This window comes from Triticum aestivum, chromosome 5B (genome assembly GCF_018294505.1).
Source record: "Triticum aestivum cultivar Chinese Spring chromosome 5B, IWGSC CS RefSeq v2.1, whole genome shotgun sequence".
Lineage (NCBI taxonomy): Eukaryota > Viridiplantae > Streptophyta > Magnoliopsida > Poales > Poaceae > Triticum > Triticum aestivum.
The window spans coordinates 418359974-418384720 of record NC_057807.1 but is presented as its reverse complement, the minus strand read 5'-3'; positions in this window follow the sequence as shown (position 1 = coordinate 418384720).

Here is a 24747-nt window from a genome sequence, read left to right as displayed (position 1 = left end):
TACCAATCTGCCGATGCTTGGCTGCCGGGTCGGTCGCAGGTGCCTGCTCGGCGGCCGCGATGAGCCGGTTGTCATAGCCTTGAGCCGGCTGGTCGGCCTTGTGCTTGTTGTTCTGTGGGTTGTGCTGCTGTAGGCTGCCTTCGCCGGCCAACTTCGGAGGGGGAACCGGCTTTGCTTTGCCGGCTTCATCCAGCGCCACCTGGATCTTCATGGAGGAGTCGGTGTTGGTGTACTTATCCGCCGTCACCATAGCGCGGCCATGGTGGCCGGCTCGGAGCGTAAGAGCTTGTGTTTGAGGAGGGTGCCATCCCGGCACCCATTGACAAAGTACTGGATTGCTTGGACTTCAGGGACGCCCTTGCAGCTGTTCCGGTGCTCGGTCCAGCATGCGAGGTACTCGTCGCCGGTTTCCATCGTCCTCTGCACGCACAAGGCGAGCTGGCTGGGGCGGCCGGGGCGCCGGTAGGTCCCCGTGAAGTTGCATACGAAAGCCCGCTCGAAGTCGACCCACGTGTTGACGCTGACCGACATGCTGTTCAACCAGGTGCGGGCCGACCCTTGGAGCATGAGCGGTGCGTAGCACACGGCAAGTCGATGGTTGCCGCCTGTGATGCCGACGACGGTGGTGTACTCGGTGAGCCATTCCTCTAGCTTCACGGTGCTGGTTTACTTGGGGGTGTCGCGGGGGAGCGCGAACCCTTTGGGAAAGGGCTCATCCCGGATGCATGGACCGAAGCACGCCGGTCCGACGGTGCCACTCTCCTCCACCTCCAGGGAGAAAGAGAGCCAATCGAGGCGGTGGCGGGCATCAGTGACGACGATGGCACGTGCGCCGAGCCAGCTGGCAACCGCACAGCAAGGGGCCGGTTTGACAGGAGCAGGACACCGGCTGGGTTGGTCGGGTCCTCTTCGGTCTTCTAGGGCCGGCTCATCGCCTAAGCCGCCAACGGTGAGTCGGGGTTGCGCCGGGTCTGGGTGTGGCCGGAGTGCACCTCATCGGGTGGTGAAGACGTCGTGTTCTGATGATCACCGGGTTCGCCGGTGCTGGCGGAGCCGGATCCCGCCGACTTGGCGAGTTGGTTGAGGCAGTCTTGCTGCACATTGGCCATGTCGAGGAGGTCGTTCACCCGCTTCAGGCGATCTCTCAGCTCTTCGCCCGCGAGCTGATCCAGGTTGATTGCGGCCACCTCGGCAGCATGCATGTTCTTCACGGGAGTCTCATAGACGGGCGGGATGGCGTCGAAGGCGCGACCGATCGCGCCGCCCCGGGCTCGCATGTCAGCAACCCGGTTTGGCTTAGCCGCGGTAGGCGTGAAGCCATAGGCGGCGTTGCGCTCTAGCTGAGCAGAGTACAGGCGACACAGCATGGCGGCGAGCGTCTCGATCAGGTCCAGCAGGCGCTGGCGGTCCTTCTTGAGCCGAGTCCGGGCCTCGACAATGTTGGAGGCGTCAATGTTGGTGCCAATTGGGATGCGAAGGCTCTGCATCATGGCGCGCAACAGGTTGGGCGAGACGGCCCGACTTGCTGCGGCCCTGGCTTGGGCGGCCTTCCTAGCCGCGCTCGACGAGGAAGAGGCATCGATGCTGGTGATGAAAACCTCCACATGGACGTCCATTGCCCCATCGGGAGTGCTGCCGCCGAGGGAGAGAGGGGAGTCAAAAAAGTCAAGTACCTCGCTGGGGTACTCGTCGGCCACAGGCGCATCGGAAATGCACAGTGCGGCGAAGGAGGCGGCGAGCGTGTCAATGACGTTGTCCGCCAGCATGACAGTCTCGTCGGAGTCGGAGAGGAGCCCCATCTGAAGCATGCTCCCGGCCAGGACCTCGAGCTGCCCCACGGCGGGCGCCAACTGTCGTGGTGGGAGCACGGTAGATTCCATGGGATGGCTAAAGAGAGGAGGAGGCTCAAGGGCATTGGTGGGCTGCGGAGGCAAGGTCGGCATGAGCGAGCGCGGGATGCAAGACATACCCAGGTTCGGGGCTCTCCGGAGAGATAACACTCCTAGTCCTGCCGAGTGTGGTTGATATGCAACAGTACAGAGCCGCTCCTAGAGCTGTTTGGAGGAAGAAGGAAGGCAGGCCAGGGCTTAGGCTGCTCCTTCTCCCGAGGTGTGTTTGTGCGTTCTACTGATCGGATTGCTACCTCTCTCCTTGCTTGCTTGCATGCATGAGGGCTCCTTGCGGGTTTTATAGGCCACCCCCACGGGTACAATGGTGATGTTACAAGGCCGTAGGGCCGGGTTGTCAGCGTCTGGGAACCTGGAGCTGGGACCCACCGGGTGCCAGGGCTCGCCGGTTCTCTAGGCGTGGGCCCCGCATGCCTAGGGGCACTGTTCACCGTCTTGTCGATCGTCAGGGAGTGGCCGAGTCGAGTCGGGTATAGTGGCGCTCCATCAGGTCGCTGCTTGCTGGAGTCAGCAGTGACGACAGCGGCACTATTGCCACGCCTGCCCTGGTCAGCGGGTAGGTGAGGGCCACTGTTGCCACGCTCCGGCTGATCGGAGGCAGGGGCGAAGCACTGTTTCCTTGGTCATCGGTAGATGGAGAATCGTCCCATCGTATGGCCTGGATGGGACGGGAGCTGACCCGTGGCTAGGTTGGGGAACATGCCAAGGGTGGAGCTGGCTTGTTGGGGAAGTCTTGATGTGCCGGGTTTGGCCATCTTGAGCTGGTCGTTGGGGCCGAGTTGAGGAGTACGGCCGAGTTGGAGAGCTTTGCCGTGTTGAGGGGCCTTGGCCGGGTTGAGCATCCCGGCCAAGCATGAGCCAGCTTGAGGGGCGATGCTGGCCCTGTTGTTTTTGAAAAGGATCCGGGTTCCGTTGCCTGCCCGGGGTTCATCCCCCCAACAAAGTGAGCATCACACTACACGATATATAGAACATATACACAGGAGCAACAGATTGCATGGTAAAATTAGATATCACAATTCAGTAGAATTTGTTAAGGAAAGGCAGGAGCAGCACACGCAACGGGTAAACTGAGCATGCTTAACCGGCATAGCTAGAAAATGGCAAGGTGCTCCTCCAAGATCTGGGGGTCGGCCCGAATGGTAGCCATCACGACCTCATCCGCGCGTGCGGCCACGATTTGCTTCTTCGCTGCCAAATGCTCCTTGAGCTTCTGGCTATACTGCGTGCACCATGGCTTAGGGTGGCGCTTATTTGGTGGATGGGTCGGTGATCTGGATGGAAGGTGTCGCGCTAGCGGTCGGGGCATGTGGGATGTGGAAGGAGGAGGAGGATGGGGGTCTGCTGTGGATTACCTGCCTGGATAGACGAGGCCAAGCAGCATGAAGGAGGGTCGCCGGCGAGGGGGTGGCGCTGCAAGCAACGAGTGAAGGTTTCAACTTGGAAAAGAAGGCGGAAACAGGGGAAATGTGGCTTTTGGTAAGGGGGAGGGGGCGGGGAGGGATATTTCCACCGAAGCCGAAAATTTGGAATTGCTTCAGCGAAAAACTGGCGCGCAAAGTGTCATTAGACATGGTCCCTTATTCAGAACTGTGTACGATATGTGAACATCACAAACAATTCAGATAGCTTAACCCGTGTGCGATGAGTTTGAACGTCAATTTGTTTGGTTCCAATATCCCTGGTTACAGTGCTCATCCACGTCATTGCATAATTTGGGTACACAAAGGAGACTACAGCACACCCACACTTCTTAATGGAGCAAGTTCAGCAATTAAAGACCGGCGCTCTTAATTAAACAAAACAAAGAGTACTACTACGACTAGTGCTCATCGATCTCTGTCGCCTCCTCCATGTCCAGCTCGCGCCCGACGGTCTCATGGGTAAGGAGCTCCATCGCATCCAAAGCACCATATTCGACAAGCATCTCGCCATCCGCGTCCGCCATCTCTGGAAAAGGCTGCCACGAGCTGGGCATGGGTGGCCGCGATCTGGGCTTGGACGGGCTCCGTCGTTGCAAGGTATGCAGCGGAGGAACGGACAGCTGCTCGAACGCTCTCGGTGATTGCCAACTCTTCGGCCGTGGGTTACCGACCGTTGTTGGAGAAGCTTCATTAGATTTGTGCTATGACTGCCATGAGCTGGGCATGGGCGGCCTTGACATGGTCGGGGGCAGCCTCCATCAGGGGTAAGGCCGCCGCTGTGGAACAGACAGCCATTGTGCCGCTCTCGCCAACTGCTATCCCTGAGGCAGATGTTGCTGCCACCACCTGAGAAGCAACAGCGGCCGTTTGGGCTGCCATGGCCGCCCGGTCGCAGATTGCGGCCGCGCTCATGCACCTTGTTAGCACACGCATGGCGGCTGCGGCCGCGCTCTCGCCGAAGTTGCCCTCACGACTCATGTCCCCATCTTTCACTGGCGATGATTGGACAGTGAAATGATATTTGGGGAGCGATCTAGTGTGCTTGACACGCCGGCTGTGGACTGTAGCCGACGCACCTTCTTGCGTAAGCCATAGGCGTACTATACACCGATGGTGCACCAGGATATTTTGTATTGCATCTCACACGGTTGTTGATAATAAACTGTGTGGGATCTACTTGGTTTTTAATTTTGATTTGAATTACATAATGGGGTCACAACGGCAATGGACGGTGTTTGAATTGCTAGACCTTTTATCTGCAGTGAACATGCAACTATATGTGTGTCGTAAAAAAATTGGAATTGTTCAGGATTCGTTTGGACACTTTTATACGGTAACTTGGTTTTCTAGGCATTTCAGGTGCACAATTCAAAGTTAAACCACATGATCCAGTCCATAAAAACGGGTTGCAAAATCAAATGTTTTTCCATGGTTGCAAGCTTAGGTCACATGCAAGAAATGAGAATGAATGTCAAACACCTTGACACTGTCGCTCAGCCGCTAACATTGAGATACATGCTTTTAACATTTTAGTAAATCGAAAACTTGCCTGAAATTCATGAAACTTGACATGATATCATGGATCGTCAGCAACATGTCGTGGTAAAAATATTGTCCCAGTTGGGGCAGGTGTGGGTATAAGCTTCTCGCAAACCAGAGCTTCTCTCACAACAGGCCTGATGGTTTTAGTAGGGTACGTGCCACCTTGGGGGACAAAACGATATATGTTGCCTCTTCTTACTTTCAAAATGTTTCTCGTGTCAACATAGAACAACACGAGTGTTGTGTCAATTTTTGGGATTTTTCGGGGTTCGTTTTGACATTTTTATGCATTAATTGCATTTCAATGCATTTATGAGCATAATTCAAATTTGAACTACATGCACACGCTCTAATGCATATAAACTGGTTGAAAATTCAAATCTTTGTCCTTGGTTGCATTCTTAGGTCCCATGCAAGAAATGGGAATGAATGTCTAACACCCTGCCACCATCACTCGACCGCAAACATTGAGATTCCTGATATTTAAATTCTAGTAAATCCAAAACTCGTCTGAAATTCATGAAACTTGGCATGCTACCATGGAGCGGCATCAACATGCCATGGTAAAAATATTGTCCCATTTGGGGCAGGTTTGGGGATATGCTTCTCACAAACCAAAGGCCCTCACAACAAGCCTGATGGTTTCGGTAGTGTACGTCCCACCTTTGGGGATGAAACTATATCCATTACCTCTTGTTGCTTTCAAATATTTTCTAGTGTCAACATAGAACAATAGGAGTGTTGTGTCATTTTTTGGGATTTTCCAGGGTTCGTTTAGACATTTTTATGCATTAATTGCGTTTTCAATGCATTTACGAGTCAATTCAAATTTGAACTACATGCACATGCTCTAATACATATAAATTGGTTGAAAATTCAAATATGTGTACTTGGTTGCATGATTAGGTCCCATGAAAGAAATGGGAATGAATGTCAAACACCCTGCCTCCGTCACTCGGCCGCTAACATTGAGATTCCTGGTTTTTAAATTCTAGTAAGTGCAAAACTCGTCTGAAATTCATGAAACTTGGTATGCTATCATGGAGCGGCATCACAATGTCGTGGTAATTTTTTTATCCCATTTGGGACAGGTTTGGGGATATGCTTTTCACAAACCAAAGGTTCTCCCAACAAGCCTAATGGTTTCGGTAGGGAACATCCCACCTTTGGGGACGAAGTGATATCAGCTGCCTCTTATTGCTTTCAAAAAATTTCTAGTGTCAAAATAGAACAATGATAACCCACAAGTATAGGGGATCAATTGTAGCCTCTTTCGATAAGTAAGAGTGTCGAACCCAACGAGGAGCTAAAGGTAGAACAAATATTCCCTCAAGTTCTATCGACCACCGATACAACTCTACGCATGCTTAGCGTTCGCTTTACCTAGAACAAGTATGAAACTGGAAGTACTTTTTTTTGACTGGTGCTGTAGGGAAACCCCCCCCCCCCACAGCATTTAACTTTTACTCAAAAGAAAGAGTATACAATGTACACAGATTACAAGGGGTAATCAGAAAAGATAAGTAAAAGAAAGAAAGAACTAAGCATCTGAGAATACAAAACCTCATGGAGGTCGAAAGGAAATCCATTTTATAAGCTCCTCCTTGTATCTAGCATTGACCCTATGTTGCATAAGTGTAATATCATGGATAAATGCACTTCTCCAATTATTGAAACTCTGTCTCATGCCTGAACACTCTTGCATTCCTGATTATCTAAATGTTCCAACAAGCAACAAAAACAACTTTAGTAAAGAAGGGCTTTGCAAAATCTTGTTTAGCTTGAATAACAATAGCAAACATGTCATCCCCAGGTGGCTGATGTCTACTACACAACCTTCTTCTTGTAGACGTTGTTGGGCCTACAAGTGCACAGGTCTGTAGGACAGTAGCAAATTTCCCTCAAGTGGATGACCTAAGGTTTATCAATCCGTGGGAGGCGTAGGATGAAGATGGTCTCTCTCAAGCAACCCTGCAACCAAATAACAAAGAGTCTCTTGTGTCCCCAACACACCCAATACAATGGTAAATTGTATAGGTGCACTAGTTCGGCGAAGAGATGGTGATACAAGTGCAATATGAATAGTGGATATAGGTTTTTGTAATCTGAAATAATAAAAACAGCAAGGTAACTAATGATAAAAGTGAGCGTAAACGATATTGCAATGATAGGAAACAAGGCCTAGGGTTCATACTTTCACCAGTGCAAGTTCTCTCAACAATAATAACATAGATAGATCATATAACAATCCCTCAACATGCAACAAAGAGTCACTCCAAATCCACTAATAGCGGAGAACAAACGTAGAGATTATGGTAGGGTATGAAACCACCTCAAAGTTATTCTCTCGGATCGATCTATTCAAGAGTTCGTACTAGAATAACAACTTAAGACACAAATCAACCAAAACCCTAATGTCACCTAGATACTCCATTGTCACCTCAAGTATCCGTGGGCATGATTATACGATATGCATCACACAATCTCAGATTCATCCAACCAACACAAAGTACTTCAAAGAGTGCCCCAAAGTTTCTATCGGAGAGTCAGGAAAACGTGTGCCAACCCTTATGCATAGGTTCATGGGCGGAACCCACAAGTTGGTCACCAAAACATACATCAAGTGGCACGTGATATCCCATTGTCACCACAGATAAACACGGCAAGACATACATCAAATGTTCTCAAATCAAAAACTCAATCCAATAAGATAACTTCAAGAGGGAAACTCAATTCATCACAAGAGAGTAGAGGGGGAGAAACATCATAAGATCCAACTATAATAACAAAGCTCGCGATACATCAAGATCGTGCCATAAAGAGAACACGAGAGAGAGAGAGAGAGAGATCAAACACATAGCTACTGGTACATACCCTCAGCCCCGAGGGTGAACTACTCCCTCCTCGTCATGGAGAGCGCCGGGATGATGAAGATGGCCATCGGTGATGGGTTCCCCCTCTGGAAGGGTGCCGGAACAGGCTCCCGAGAGGTTTTTGGTGGCTACAGAGGCTTGCGGCGGCAGAACTCCCGATCTATCTTGATATTCGATGTTTTTAGGGTACGTGGGACTATATAGGCGAAAGAAGGCGGTCGGGGGGTGCTCGAGGGGGCCACGAGACAGGGGGGCACGCCCAGTAGGGGTAGGGGCGCCCCCCTATCTGCTGGCCTCCTCGAAATACTGAAACAGGCAATAAAACAGCAATATGGGCTAGGCCTCCGGTTAATAGGTTAGTCCCGAAAGTAATATAAAAGTGTATAATAAAGCCCGTAATCATTCAAAATAGATAATAAAATAGCATGAATGCTTCATAAATTATAGATACATTGGAGACGTATCAGCATCCCCAAGCTTAATTCCTACTCGTCCTCGAGTAGGTAAATGATAAAAGAAAGAATTTATGAAGTGTGAATGCTAGAAGGTGCACAAGTATGATCAATGATAATTTCAATCACCTTTTCTAGCATGATAATATGTCATAACAGTAGTTCATCTCATAAAACTTCTCACGATAAAGTAACAAGCAATTCACATGTCAAAGCATAGACCATAACCTTTCTTGAAAACTAGCAAACTTCATTCTCAGTCATCAAACAATTGCAATTCATCTTATTTTCAGGAATAGCAAACTCCACATACTCAACTATCATATAGTCTTCTACAATTGCTAACACTCACGCAATACTAATGGTTATGGAGTTTCAATTGGACACTGAGAAAGATAGGGGCTTATAGTGTTGCCTCCCAACGTATTCACCTTTGGGTGATGTCAACAATAATAATTCATGCTAACTTACATCCAATTGGATATATATATCAGGATCTTCCCAACACGAGGTGCTTGCCAAAGGATAAAATGAAAAATGGAAAGGTGGAGATCACCTTGACTCTTGCATAAAAGTAAAAGACATAAAGTAAAAGATAGGCCCTTCGCAGAGGGAAGCAGAGGTTGTCATGTGCTTTTAGGTTTGGATGCACAAAATCTTAATTCGAATGAACGTCACTTTATATTGCACTTGCATATGGACCTTTATTATGCAGTTCGTCGCTTTTATTGCTTCCATAACAAGATCGTATAAAGCTATTTTCTTCACACCAAAATATCATACATATTTAGAGAGCAATTTTTATTGCTTGCACCGATGACAACTTACTTGAAGGATCTTACTCAATCCATAGGTATGGTGGACTCTCATGGCAAAACTGGGTTTAAGGATATTGGAAGCACAAGTAGTATCTCTACTTGGTGCAAGGAATTTTGGCTAGCATGAGGGGGAAAGGCAAGCTCAACATGTTTGAATGATCCATGACAATATACTTTAACCGAGATGTCAAAAAATATAAACCATTACGTTGTCTTCCTTGTCCAACATCAACTCTTTAGCATGTCATACTTAATGAGTGCTCCCAACTATAAAAGATGTCTAGGATAGTATATTTATATGTGAAATCTCTCTTCCTTCAATATTCTTTCATGAATTGTTCAAATGACCAATACAATGCTTGTTAACCTTCAATAAATTTACAACCTCTACTTCTTAGATGTGATGTCATTACTCCCCATGGGATAAGCAAATGAGGCATATATAATTTCAGATTTATGACAATCAACTCATTCAACCATTTACTCATAGGATATAAGTGAAGCACACGAGTAAATGACAAACTACTCCAACAAGATATAAGTGAAGATCAATGAGTAGCTAAATAATTATGTAGCTATATGAAGACTCTCTCTCATTTAAGAATTTCAGATCTTGGTATTGTATTCAAACAGCAAGCAAAACGAAATAAAATGACATTTCAAGGATAGCACAACTCATGTGAAGAAGCAAAAACTTAGGCTCAACCGATACTAACCGATAGTTGTTAAAGAAGAAAGGTGGGATGCCTACGGGGCATCCCCAAGCTTAGATGCTTGAGAGTTCTTGAAATATTATCTTGGGGTGCCTTGGGCATCCCCAAGCTTGAACTTTTGTGTCTCATTAATTCCACTCATATCATAGTTTCTCTTTTTATCAAAAGCTTCATTCACACCAAACTCAACAAGAACTCGTGAGATAGGTTAGTATAAAACAATGCAAAACCTTATCATTTTCTACTGTAACAAATCACTAAAATAATTATTCAACATTGAATACTAAATGTCTCTGCATATTTAATACTCCTATCCTCAAATAGAATCATTAAACAAGAAAACATATGCAAACAATGCAAACATAACAGCAATCTGTCAAAACAGTACAGTCTGTAAAGAATGCAAGATTCATCATACTTCCCTAAATCCAAAAATTATGAAATAAAATTACCACTGTATTAAATTTATCAGATCTCATTATGCAAAAAGTTTCAAAATTATATCATGCTCTGACTTTTCTAGGGAACTTTTGCAACAGCGGTAAACTTTCTGTTTTCAAACAGCAACATGAATACTAGCAAAATTAGCATGGTAAAGGCTATCCTTGCCATTTTTATTGAAACCAAAGATACGAAACATTAATCTAAATAACAGCAGGCTAATACTAACAAGAGAAAATGACACTCCAAGCAAAACACATATCATGTGGTGAATAAAAATATAGCTCTAAGTAAAGTTACCGATGAACGAAGACGAAACATCCAGGGCATACCCAAGCTTAGGCTTTTGACTATCTTGAATATTATCTTTGGGTGCCTTGGGCATCCCCAAGCTTAGCCTCTTGTCACTCTTTATTCCATAGTCCATCAAATCTTTACCCAAAACTTGAAAACTTCACAACACAAAACTCAACAGAAAACTCGTAAGCTCCGTTAGTATAAGAAAATAAAACCACCACTTAGGTACTATAATTAACTCATTCTAAATTCATATTGATGTAATATCTACTGTACTACAACTTATCCATGGTTCATACCACTTAATACTAGCCATAGATGCATCAAAATAAGCAAACAACACACGAAAAACAGAATCTGTCAAAAATAGAACAGTCTGTAGTAATCTGTATTAAACATATACTTATGGAATTCCAAAAATCCTACCAAATTCGGAAGTACTAAAAAATGTGAGTACCAATCCATATCAAAAAGAATTAGATCATAAGCACGTGTGTGTGAATTAACAAAACTAATTTACTTAGTGCAAAAGTTTTTGATTCTCAGCAGGATCAACACAACCATCACCGTAAGCTATCCTAAAGGTCTTACTTGGCACTTTATTGAAACAAAAGCTATAAAACATGATTATTACAGTAGCATAATCATGTGAAGACATAAAAAGAGTAAGGATAAATATTGGGTTGTCTCCCAACAAGCACTTTTCTTTAATGCCTTTCTAGCTAGGCATGGTGATGACAATGATGCTCACATAAAAGATAAGAATTGAAACATAACGGGAGCATCATGAAGCATATGACTAGCACATTTAAGTCTAACCCACTTCCTATGCATAGGGATTTTGTGAGCAAACAACTTATGGGAACAATAATCAACTAGCATAGGAAGGCAAAACATGCATAGCTTCAAGATATTAACCACATAGAGAGGAAACTTGACATTATTGCAATTCCTACAAGCCTATATTCCTCCCTCATAATAATTTTCAATAGCATCATGAATCAATTCAACAATATAACCAGCACCTAAAGCATTCCTTTCATGATCTACAAGCATAGAAAATTTACTACTCTCCACATAAGCAAAATTCTTCTCATGAATAATAGTGGGAGCAAACTCAACAAAATAATTATCATGTGAGGCATAATCCAATTGAAAACTAAAATCATGATGACAAGTTTCATGGTTATCATTATTCTTAATAGCATACAAGTCATCACAATAATCATCATAGATAGCAACTTTGTTCTCATAATAAATTGGAACCTCTTCCGAAATAGTGGAATCATCACTAAATAAAGTTGACACTCTTCCAAATCCACTTTCATGTTCATCACAATAAGATTCAACATCCTCCAAAATAGTGGGATCACTACTTCCTAAAGTTGACACTCTTCCAAACCCACTTTCATCAATATAATCATCATAAATAGGAGGCATGCTTTCATCATAATAAATTTGCTCATCAAAACTTCGGGGACTAAAAATATCATATTCATCAAACATAGCATCCCCAAGCTTGTGGCTTTGCATATCATTAGCATCATGGATATTCAAGGAATTCATACTAACAACATTGCAATCATGCTCATCATTCACATATTTCATGCCAAGCATTCTATGTAATTCTTCTTCTAGCACTTGAGCACAATTTTTCTTTTCATCATACTCCCGAAAGATATTAAAAAGACGAAGCGTATGAGACAAACTTAACTCCATTTTTTTGGTAGTTTTCTTTTATAAACTAAACTAGTGATAAAACAAGAAACAAAAAGATTTGATTGCAAGATCTAAAGATATACCTTCAAGCACTCACCTCCCCGGCAACGGCGCCAGAAAAGAGCTTGATGTCTACTACACAACCTTCTTCTTGTAGATGTTGTTCGGCCTGCAAGTGCACAGGTTTGTAGGACAGTAGCAAATTTCCCTCAAGTGGATGACCTAAGGTTTATCAATCCGTGGGAGGCGTAGGATGAAGATGGTCTCTCTCAAGCAACCCTGCAACCAAATAACAAAGAGTCTCTTGTGTCCCCAACACACCCAATACAATGGTAAATTGTATAGGTGCACTAGTTCGGCGAAGAGATGGTGATACAAGTGCAATATGGATAGTAGATATAGGTTTTTGTAATCTGAAATAATAAAAACAGCAAGGTAACTAATGATAAAAGTGAGCGTAAACGATATTGCAATGATAGGAAACAAGGCCTAGGGTTCATACTTTCACTAGTGCAAGTTCTCTCAACAATAATAACATAGATAGATCATATAACAATCCCTCAACATGCAACAAAGAGTCACTCCAAAGCCACTAATAGCGGAGAACAAACATAGAGATTATGGTAGGGTACGAAACCACCTCAAAGTTATTCTTTCGGATCAATCTATTCAAGAGTTCGTACTAGAATAACACCTTAACACCCAAATCAACCAAAACCCTAATGTCACCTAGATACTCCATTGTCACCTCAAGTATCCGTGGGCATGATTATACGATATGCATCACACAATCTCAGATTCGTCCAACCAACACAAAGTACTTCAAAGAGTGCCCCAAAGTTTCTACCGGAGAGTCAAGAAAACATGTGCCAACCCTTATGCATAAGTTCATGGGCGGAACCCGCAAGTTGGTCACCAAAACATACATCAAGTGGCACGTGATATCCCATTGTCACCACAGATAAACACGGCAAGACATACATCAAGTGTTGTCAAATCAGAGACTCAATCCAATGAGATAACTTCAAGAGGGAAACTCAATTCATCACAAGAGAGTAGAGGGGGAGAAACATCATAAGATCCAACTATAATAACAAAGCTCGCGATACATCAAGATCATGCCATAGAGAGAACACGAGAGAGAGAGAGAGAGAGATCAAACACATAGCTACTGGTACATACCCTCAGCCCCGAGGGTGAACTACTCCCTCCTCGTCATGGAGAGCACCGGGATGATGAAGATGGCCACCGGTGATGGGTTCCCCCTCTGGCAGGGTGTCGGAACGGGATCCCGAGAGGTTTTTGGTGGCTACAGAGGCTTGCGGCGGCGGAACTCCCGATCTATCTTGATATTCGATGTTTTTAGGGTACGTGGGACTATATAGGCGAAAGAAGTCGGTCGGGGGGGGGGGGGGGTGCTCGAGGGGCCCACGAGACAGGTGGCGCGCCAAGTGGGGGGGGGGGGGGCGCTCCCCTATCTGCTGGCCTCCTCGAGGATCTTCTGACGTGAACTCCAAGTCTCCAGGATCATATTCTTCCAAAAAATCACGCTGCCAAAGGTTTCATTCTGTTTGGACTCCGTTTGATATTCCTTTTCTTCAAAATACTGAAACAGGCAATAAAACAACAATATGGGATGGGCCTCTAGTTAATAGGTTAGTCCCAAAAGTAATATAAAAGTGTATAATAAAGCCCGTAATCATTCAAAGCAGATAATAAAATAGCATGAATGCTTCAAAAATTATAGATACGTTGAAGACGTATCAGTGGTCATGTAACTTGAAGATAGTTCCATATTCTCACACTGATGTTGCATTCAAAGAACAGGTGGTTCCTAGTCTCACGAGTCCTCAAGGGACAAAGTAAGCAATTAACTCCATCATCCATATGCCAATGCCTTATTTCCACCATATCTTTCGTATTGAGCCTGTCCATGATTAACATCGAAGCAAACACTTTAATTTTCATTGTGCAGGAGGATTTCCATATCCACAGAAGGAGAGGGTTAAAAGACATGTTAGAATGCATGAAAGAGTAAAACAGCTTGGGCTTAAATGCATTACATGTCCCCTGCCAGAACCAAATGTCCTTTTCCTCCACATCTCTACTACAAGAGGCCATAAGATCTTGCACACTCATGAATTCCTGATATGTCTGTGCAGATAGAGGCAAATGAAACATATTAATCATATCATGTGATTGGAAGGCTTCAAAGGCTGTGATCCATGGATCTTTCACATAAGAAAACAGCCTAGGGAACCTAGCCTGCAAAGGTGCAACTGAATCACCAATCTTCCATTTGTCAGACCAAAACAGAGCAGAATGTACAGAATTAATTTGTACCCAAGTTGTGTTCCTATAGTGATCCAGCAACTTACAGATATCCTTCCACCAAAAAGAACCACAAATATTAGTCCCTTGAGGTACAAAAGAATGATAGTATGTGTCCCAAATAAGAGAGACCCATGGCAGATCCACCCTTTTTAAGAATTGGTGCAAATGCTTGAGCAAAAGAGCCATGTTCTGAACACCCAGGTTTAGAATTCCCAAACCACCTTTATTTTTTGGCCTACAAATCAGATACCAAGCTGCCGGGGATGGTGATGGCTCATCCCTATGCTTTCTCCATAAGCACTGCCTCTGAATTCTTTCCAGTTGCTTTAAGATTCCTATAGGAGCAAGCAAGCTACCAAGATAAAAGATGGCCATGGAAGACAGAGTAGAATTCAGGAACTGTAGTCTTTCCCCTTGATTCAAAAAGAAAGAACTAGATGTCATCCTTCTCTCCATACAGTCAACAAGTGGCATAAAATCCACCATTTTGGGCCTGGTAGTGCCCACAAGTAGACCAAGATAAGTGAAAGGCATTTTACCCACTTGACAACCAAAAGCATCAGCTAAACCAATGATAGAATCGTCATCAACATTTATGAGCACCATAGAAGACTTGTGATAGTTAAAAACTAGCCAAGTTGATCTAGAAAACAATTGCAACAAGTCCTTCAGAGCCAGAAGTTGTGTTTTATCTGCTGGTAAGATGGTTAGAGTATCATCAGCATACTACACTATGGGATAGTCCTGGTCATGGCATGGTATTGGAAGCTTTAAAATTTCCCTCCTGAACATATCATTCACCACTGATTGCAACAGGTCAGCAGCAATAACAAAAAGTAAAGGCGAGAGACAATCTCCTTGTCTAACCCCCTTCTTACAGAGAAACTGCCTACCAGGTACACCATTTGAAAGGACTGATGATGTCCCAGTGGAAGGTAACTGCTTGACCCAGGAAATCCATTTTTGATTGAAGCCTTTGAATTTGAGGATCTGCAGAATAGCTTCATGTTCAATTGAATCAAAAGCCTTTTCAAAATCCAGTTTAAGAATCACTATAGGCCTCTTTGATTGGTTACACCGGTGCAAGTATTCCAGGGACCAACCAATACAATCCTGAATAGTCCTGCTCTTAATAAAGCCATATTGATTCTTATGTATGCATGCCATAATGATCTTTTGAAACCTATTAGCTGCCATCTTAGACAAAAAATTAAGGCCCATCCTAGTCAAGGAAATTGGCCTATAGTCTCCAACCCCTTCGGGAGCCAATTTCTTAGGGATCAAGGTGATATAAGAGCCATTAATATTTTCCAAGTTTGCAGTGCCAAAATGAAAAGCCTCAGCCAACTCATAAAAGTCTTGACAAATAATGTGCCAACACTTTTTGAAGAATAGTCCATTAAAACCATCAGGTCCATGGGCTTTGTCAATGGGCATATGTTTAACTATGTCATCCATTTCCTATTTTGTGAAAGGCTCTGTAAGAAAGTCTAACCCTTCAACTAGTTTTAGCAGATTACTGAGGTCAAAGCCCATGACAATTCCGGAAGAAACTCCCATTCTATTCTTAAAACAATTCCAAATAATGCCTTCCATCTGGGAGTGTTTAGAAACTACTAACCCATTAGTGTCTTTCAAAGAAGCAATAGAGTTTCTTCTATGCCTCTCAGTGGCCATAGCATGGAAAAATTTGGTGTTCTCTCTAGCAAGCTTGATATACCTGATTGTACACCTCTTCTTCCAATATATAAACTGAAGGTGCAAGAGCTTTTCCACATGTAATTTGACCACCTTCCTAAAGTTAAATTCAGGTCTGAATATAGGCCTGATTTCCTCTAGACCATCAAGGCACACTATGACCTCATTACATTTAGATATTAAGACTTTCAGCTTAGAAATATTCAGTTGCCACTTCTTAAGAGCTCCTCTTAAACTCTTAAACTTTCAGCAATCCTAGCAGTGATATGAGATTTATGAGAGGGTTTCTGCCATGACTGTTCAACACATTCCATAAACCCCTCAAGATCAACCTAGTAATTTTCAAACCTAAAGATTTTAGATTTTGGGATAGAAGTCTTGATTGTGACCACACATGGCACATGATGAGAAGCAGTTCTGGCCAGGGGCAAAAATTCAGTCATAGGGTATGAAGAAATCCAATTAGCATATGTGAAAAACCAATCCAACTGCTCTAATAATGGATTATCTTGCATATTAGACCATGTGTAAGATCTTCCTTTAAGTGGCAGTTCCAACAAACCTAGGTGGATCTTCAAAGAAAATTTCATTTGCTACGTTCCAACAATACGATGTTTGCAAGGGGTATAGTTATCCTGCCTCGCCTGGTCTGGTTGATGCTGTCGCTCATGCTGGGTATCTGGTTCTTCCTCGTGAACAAGTAATATTGCCTCCGCCGCCAGTGACTGGCCTCCGATGGACGGTGGCTGAGCCACCCATCACTTTCGGAACAGTTAATGTTCACGAGATTTCTTCGGAAGGGTTTTCTATGGCAGTGCAAACCACTCTCGATGTCAATCTGCATGTGCATGGAGATGAGCTGGTTGGACCAGATCCGCCTCCGTCCCAAGATACTTCCCCGGCCCAAACCGTTTCATCGGACTCGGCGGTTCCCATGGCCCAGGTTTTTTCCCCGGCCCTATCTAACCTGGACTGTTCTGATATATCTCCATCTGATTTTGGCAACAAGGCGAATATTGATTTGCAACCAACGGACTTATCTGGAGTTTCTGCTGATTTAGATGAACTTATTGATGACATGGTTTTTAAGGTGTGGAAATGTCAGAATTGCTTATCCATGGTTCATTTAACCAAAGCATGCACCAACAAGGTTCGTTGCCGAAGATGCTTTTGGTTGGGGCACTGGGCAAAGGGCTGTTCGGATTCTACTCCTTCTCCCAGTTACAAGTGGGTCCCACGGATCAAATCTTGTGATTCCAGATGGTCAGCGGAGTTTTGTTTGCTGGACACCTCGATTCCCTCCATAGCTAGTCCCGCTGGGTCTCTGCCCAGTCCCGTCGAGCCTGCCACCCCATCTATTCCACCTCTGGCCATAGAGCCACCGCCCATAACGCCTCCACCTCCCTCATCGCCATCTGCAACACCTCCTCCACCTCCCCCATTGCCGTCTGCATCGCCTACCTTCTGCGCACTTCTGATCGGTGCTTCTCTACTTCTTCGGCACCAGCAATGGTGACCTTTGCATTGGACCCCATGGATTTTGTCCCGCAAGGCTTCAACATCATCGACGGTGGTGAGCTGCGCCTGCCCCGCACTTTCTTCGCGCCTACGGTGCCTCCAGATCGGCAGCATGAGGACTATGCTGTTGCCATTGTGGAGCCAGCCCCTCTGCCTGAAGAAGTCGCCATCTTTTGAAACATGGTCAGTAAATTTGTTGTCAATGATCTGGGTAGAGCTGTTATGGATGCCCAGCCTTGGATACAAGGAGTTGGGCTATTTCATTTTCGTAGTGCTCTGGCTCGTCAAGCTCTAGTTGATCATCCACCTTTCAATCTGGACAATGATAGATTTGTTCGGTTTATCCCGCATGATGAGGGCATAAATTACAGAGCAACGCAGGGTTTTTGCCATGGATGGGTTATGTTGCTTGGTGTCCCTCTGGATTATAGGCACACTCAGTACCTTGCGGATGTAATTAGCATGTTTGGTAGATTTCATCATTGGCATCAAGATGACCCGATGCTTGTCCGCTCGCTGGCTTATGTGTCTTTTCCTGCGCTGACTTTGGTTCCTCGCTCTGTGACTTATAGAGAATATGCAGACTTTGGTGGTGCTAGGATCTCTTGGTCTGCACCTGTCTATATCCTGTCAGCAGATTTTCCAGACATCTTACCAGCTGATGAAGACCCCATGCCTTTCAATGGCAACCCGCACCCCCTCCCTGCCAATTTACAGTTTCAGAACCACAATTGGGTTATGCCAGAATTTCCTGAGCTGGGCTGGAATGATGTGCCACATCCTGTCAATGAGCAGCAAAACAATGATGTGCACCCGGTTCATGAAGCTGCGCAGCATGAGGAAGTTCAGGAAATTCAGTCCCAGGAGTCCATTGTTCTACAACCTTTAGATGATTCAGTTAACAATGCTGACAATGTTGTTGAGGTGGCTCTCTTCCATCCCCCAATGGGACCTCAGCAACCACCTCTTATGATTGGGCAAGTTCTCACTATCTATGGACCGGTTTTGCCACCGGTGATGCAGTGGCAGCGCTCTTTTCAGAAGATGTTGCCTTTTATATGGTCTTAGAAAATTCCTCAGTTTGTTTTCAAGTCTGACATTGGTGCTATGCTCTGCAAGCAGCCCTGTGAGGCTCTCTGCAGTGTCCCAGCTTCCACTCTTAAGCTTCTGCCTGCACCTGACTCCTCGATCAGCTCTGCTATGGATGTGCCAACTGCTCCTATTAAAAGACCAGATGCTCGGGCTCTCTGCTTTGATGACCTGGATGACCCAGTTTCTGAAGCCTTTGAGTTCTCTGTTGTCCCTGAAGTATCTCTGAAGCGAGCAAGGAAGCCTAAAGCCTCAAGAATTATTGTTGATACTGAGGTTTGGCGCAGTGCATGCCTGAGCGCGCTCCGTGATGGCTACCGCAAAGTAATTGGTGGCATTTCTTCTAAGAAATCCCACACTTTGAAGAAGCGCAAGACCAACAGCTCCCAGTCTAAAGATAGTCCTTCTGTGCCACCACCAACTGCTATTGCAGACCTTCAACGCATTGGCGCACGTCTTCACATTGCACCTGAGAAGATCTCTATGGATAAGCTTGTTGTTGATCCTGCTAAGTCCAGCAGCAGCCGGGGTTCTGATGATTAGTTACTTTATGCAGGGTTATGGTCTATGGCGTACCGTAATCTCCATTTATCTTTATTTCTTTGTTGGGAACTATGTGATGCTTGTCTGCTTTGTGGGTCGATGTAGGTCATTGCGTGGCCTATTTACTATGCTTTTATTTTTAGTTTGTAATGAATCATACAAGATTTAAGGAGTGGAAAGTTCTATGTTGGAATGTTCGAGGCCTAAATTCTGAAGCGCGCCAGCTTGCTGTTAGGCAAAAGATCGATGAAAGTGGTTGTTCTGTTGTCTGTCTTCAGGAAACTAAATGCATGCGAATGGATCATCATTTCATTAGGAAGTTCTGCCCGAGGCATTTTGATAATTTTGTTTATGTACCTTCGGCTGGTGCGTCTGCTGGGATGGTGGTTGTTTGGAATTCTTCCTTTTTCATTGGTTGTTTAATTGAGGCCAAATCCTATGGGATAATTGTGGAGTTTAAATCCAAACATACTTCAGAAAGATGGTCCTTAGTCTCAGTTTATGGCCCGTGTCAAGGCCCTGCGCGTGATGATTTTGTTTAGTGGTTATATAATCTTGATATTCCGTTTGGTGAAAATTGGCTGCTTTTGGGTGATTTCAACTTCATGCGATCGCTTGAGAACCGCAATCTTCCGGGAGGTGATGTTAATGATATCTTCTTGTTTAATGAGATAATTGGTCATTTGGGTCTTGTTGAGCTGCCAATCAAGGGGCGCCAATATACTTGGTCGAATATGCAAACTTCACCGCTTCTTGAGCAGATTGATTGGTTTTTCACGTCGGTTTCTTGGACATCGGACCACCCCAACACGATGGTTTTTCCACTTGCATGCACGGCCTCCGATCATGTACCGTGTGTGTTCTCGATTGCCACCTGTATCCCCAAGGCAAACGTTTTCCGCTTTGAGAATTATTGGGTTGATCTGCCCGGTTTTGCTGATTGTGTTTCTGAGGTTTGGAATAGGCCAGTGGTAAAAAATCGTCGATGGCTCTAACAATTTCGGCTAAGTTTAAATCCCTCCGATATGCTCTCAAGAAATGGCATTTAAACTTGTCCACAGTCAAAGCTTTAGTTGCTGATTGTAATAAAGTGATTATTTTCTTGGACAATCTTGAGGAAACTAGGCCTTTGAGTTAGCCGGAGTTTAATTTTCGTAGAATTGTTAAATTGCATCTTGAAGATATCTTACATTGGCAATTTATCTACTGGAAGTAGCGTTGCACGATCAGAAACATCAAAGTTGGTGAAGAGAATTCAAAATTCTTTCATGCCATGGCTACGGAAAGATTTCGTAAGAATACTATTTCCTCGATCAAGTCTGTGGAGGGTGATGTGGTCATGGATCACCAACAGTTGGCTGGGATGTTCTGGGCTGATTTTAACCAACGAATGGGCCAATCTAAAGGCATTCAAATGGGTTTTGATCTAGACACATTAATTACCAGGATTGATGGTCTAGAGGAGTTGTCTTTGCCGTTCACGGATTCTGAGGTGGATGCGGTAATTAAGAATATGCCTTCTGATCGCGCGCCGGGACCAGACGGGTTTTCTGGCATTTTCTTAAAGAAATGATGGTCTATTTTGAAGGAGGACTTTATGAAACTTGTTCAAGAATTCTATGAGGGGAAATGTAATTTGGAGTGTCTCAACACATCTCTTATCACCCTCATTCGGAAGAAGCTAAGCCCGGAATATGTTGGTGATTTCCGGCCCATATCTTTGACTAATACATGTTTAAAGTTCTTAACCAAGCTCTTGGCAAATCGTCTTCAGGGTGTGATCTTGAAATGTATCCACCGCAACCAATATGGTTTTCTTTGGTGTCGTTCCATTCAGGACTGTCTGGCGTGGTGTTTTGAGTATATCCACCAATGCAAAGCTTCCAAGAGGCCTATCATTCTTATTAAACTTGACTTCACAAAGGCGTTCGACACCATTGAGCATGAGCTGATTCTTAGGATTTTTAAATGTAAGGGATTTGATGATCGTTGGACAAGTTGGATTGAAAGCATTCTGTCCATGGGCTCCTCTTCGGTTCTTTTGAATGGAGTGCCTGGGAATCATTTTGTCTGTCGTTCGGGTGTTCGCCAAGGAGATCCGCTATCTCCTTTGCTCTTTGTGATCGCGGTGGACTTACTCCAATCGGTTGTAAATGAGATGTGCTCCAGGAATATTCTCACCTTGCCAATCCCAACGACCTCGACGGACTATCCGGTCGTCCAGTATGCTGACGATACCCTCATCGTTCTTCCAGCTATTGACAGCCAGCTCATTGCTTTCAAAGAAATGCTTGAAGTCTTCGCCAAATCAACTGGTCTAAAGGTGAATTTCAGTAAGTCCTCTTTGATACCCATAAATATGAGTGATGACGAGGGCAAGCGTGTTGCATCTTTGCTTGGGTGTGATGTTGGTTCCATGCCATTCACTTACCTTGGGCTGCCAATGGGTACATCCAGGCCAACAATTTATGATCTGTTGCCTTTGGTGGATCGTATTGAGAGATGATTATCTGCGTCCTCTTGCCTCTTGAATCAAGGAAGCCGGCTCCAGCTCTTGCAATCCGTCCTTAGTTCTATGCCAATATATTTCTTCTGCACCCTTTCGCTGCCACAGGATATCTTGAAGCAGATTGAGCGGATTATGCGGCAATGCTTGTGGAGAGGGAACACGGATACGCCCCGGCAATCATTGGCGGCTTGGGATTTGGTATGTCGTCCTAAATCCTTGGGTGGTCTGGGAGTTCTGGACTTGAGCTTTCAAAACGATGCATTGCTCATCAAGCATCTTTTTAAGTTCTTTAATAAGTTGGACGTGCCATGGGCATCTCTAATTTGGGACACCTATTACGCCTCTGCTCCCCCCAAGTCACTCATACCTGCGGTTCTTTCTGGTGGAGGGACGTGTTCAAGTTATATGATAAGTTTTGCAATTTGGCAGTTCCACTAGTTCAAACCGGGGATACGGTGATCTTCTGGCTTGACCGTTGGGAACTTGGCAACAATATGGTTAGCATGCAACATCAGTTCCCGAGGCTACACTCTTTTGTGATCGATGACACTCTCACAGTTAAGGATATTATGGAGCTTTCTTACCTCACTGACAATCTCCATCTGCCTCTCTTTGTTGGGGCCTTTGAGGAGTTTAATCAACTTCAGGGGTTGCTTCCTTTGGTTAATCTTCAAGATGGGGATAATGATGTCTGGAAATGGCCTTCCAAGTCTAGTGATTACCAGTCCAGGATTTATTACTTGTCCTGCTTTTTGGGCACAGTGGTTGACCCCATATTCAGGTGAATCTGGAATTCTTCTTGTACTCTGAAGTTTAAGGTTTTTGGGTGGCTACTATTGATGGATCGCCTGAACACTAGGGACATGATGCAGCGGTGGCATTGGATTATCCAGGATGACACTTGTGTTCTATGTCACTTGGCATCTCATGAGGACAGAGCACATCTCTTCTTTGCTTGTAATTTTAGCCAGCGCATCTGGAACTACCTTGGTATTTCATGGAGTCCTCAACCTAACCAGACCACTTATGAGATGGCTTCTGATGCTAGGAGGGATTTTGGCCATCCTTTTTTCTCTGAGATAGTCTTCACTACCACTTGGAATATTTGGACACAAAGAAATGGGAAGATCTTCAGGAATGAATCACCTTCTTTCAGGGCATGGAGGAGAAATTTTTTGCATGACATCTCTCTTTTAGCTGATAGAATGAAATGTAAATATAGGAATAGACTAATATCTTGGATAGCTGCCTTACCCTAATCATTTCTGTTGTAAGTATTCCTCTCTCCCCTTCTGTCTTAACTTTGTAACTTTGTATTACTTTGGCTCTGTGGTTTAATAAAAGACTGTGAGGCTGTTGCCTTGCAGTATATAGTCAAAAAAAACCTAGGTGGGCAATGATTTCATTGAAGATGAAGATATCATTCAGACCCCCTGGCAAATTCCAATTATCAAGTGATCTTATGAAATTAAAATCACCCACCACTAGCCAATTTTCACCCATAGGAATTTGCAGATTATACAACCAACTCGCAAAATTATCCCTAGCTTCCCCTTGACAAGGACCATACACAGATATTAAGGACCATTGCTCATTATTCTATTTGGAAATAAACTGAACTAGGATTTCAAAAGGCTGTATTTCAATCACAGTGCCCCAAAAATGGAGGAGTTCCAAACAATCAAAATTCCCCCAAAAGCACCCACAGAGGGGGAGAAAGCAAAACTATAAAATCTTTTAGGGCAAAAAGATCTAATAGATCTGAAATCAAAAGAAGAACACTTGGTTTCTTGAAAGCAGGCAATAGCACATTGACTCTCCTCCAGCTTCTTCCTGACAGCCCTTTGCCTTGCATCAGAATTCAAACCTCTAACATTCCAGCATAAAACACTCCAGTTCTTACATGCATTAATCACTAAAACATATATGAGCAGATAATAAGGTCTGATGACAGTCAATGCCACCATAGATAAAAGTAACATAAGTCTAGCATGACACACTTAAAATATTACATGGACCAATAAAAGACCATATCCCCGACAGTTGAAGGCCAAAATAAAACACCTGCCACCCCCCACAAACTAAAAGGCCACTACACATTTGCACCATTGTTTGGAGTAGCAGAGGGATCAACCATAAGCTTCTCCACAGTGAGGAGATCATCTACAATGCCAAGCTCATTTCCAATCTGCTGCAGCTTGCTAATAGGGGTTGGAGGTGGAAGATCATCAACTTTCTCATCCTGCAAGTTCGCAGACACTGTAGCAGAGAATGGCTTGGACTTTGTGTACCGACCAGACCTCAAACAGTCTGATCTTTGTGCATCAGTGTCATCCCTGGATAGGTAATGCTGACACACACAGTACTCGAGGATTTATAACAGTGTAGCAATCACACACTTATTACATCGAATGTCTCCAAAGATAACTTATTACAATAATATGGCTTAAGGCCATCTAAAAAGGATAACAGCGGAAGGCTTGGAAGATAAAGTGAGTCCATCAACTCCAACGGCATCACTGAGTGTAAGTCAACGATCTATGGCACCTTACTCGTTGTTTGAAAAGTTTGCAACATGAACCTTGCAGCCCGAAACGGGTGAGCACATGGAATATGCTGGCAATATAACACAAGAGAGTAATGAACAGAATAAATGCTATCACTACATGCATATATGGCTGGTGGAAAGCTCCATGGTTACAGTTTTGCATAAAGCCGAATTTTCCCTACAACAAAGGAATAAATTTTATTTAACTATCATGGTGGTTGTTAAACATTGAGAAGGTTCCTCCAACTCAATCCCAATTAAACATCATCATTAAACCCAATCAAATTAATTTAGAGTGATGAGATCAACATGATAATCCGAG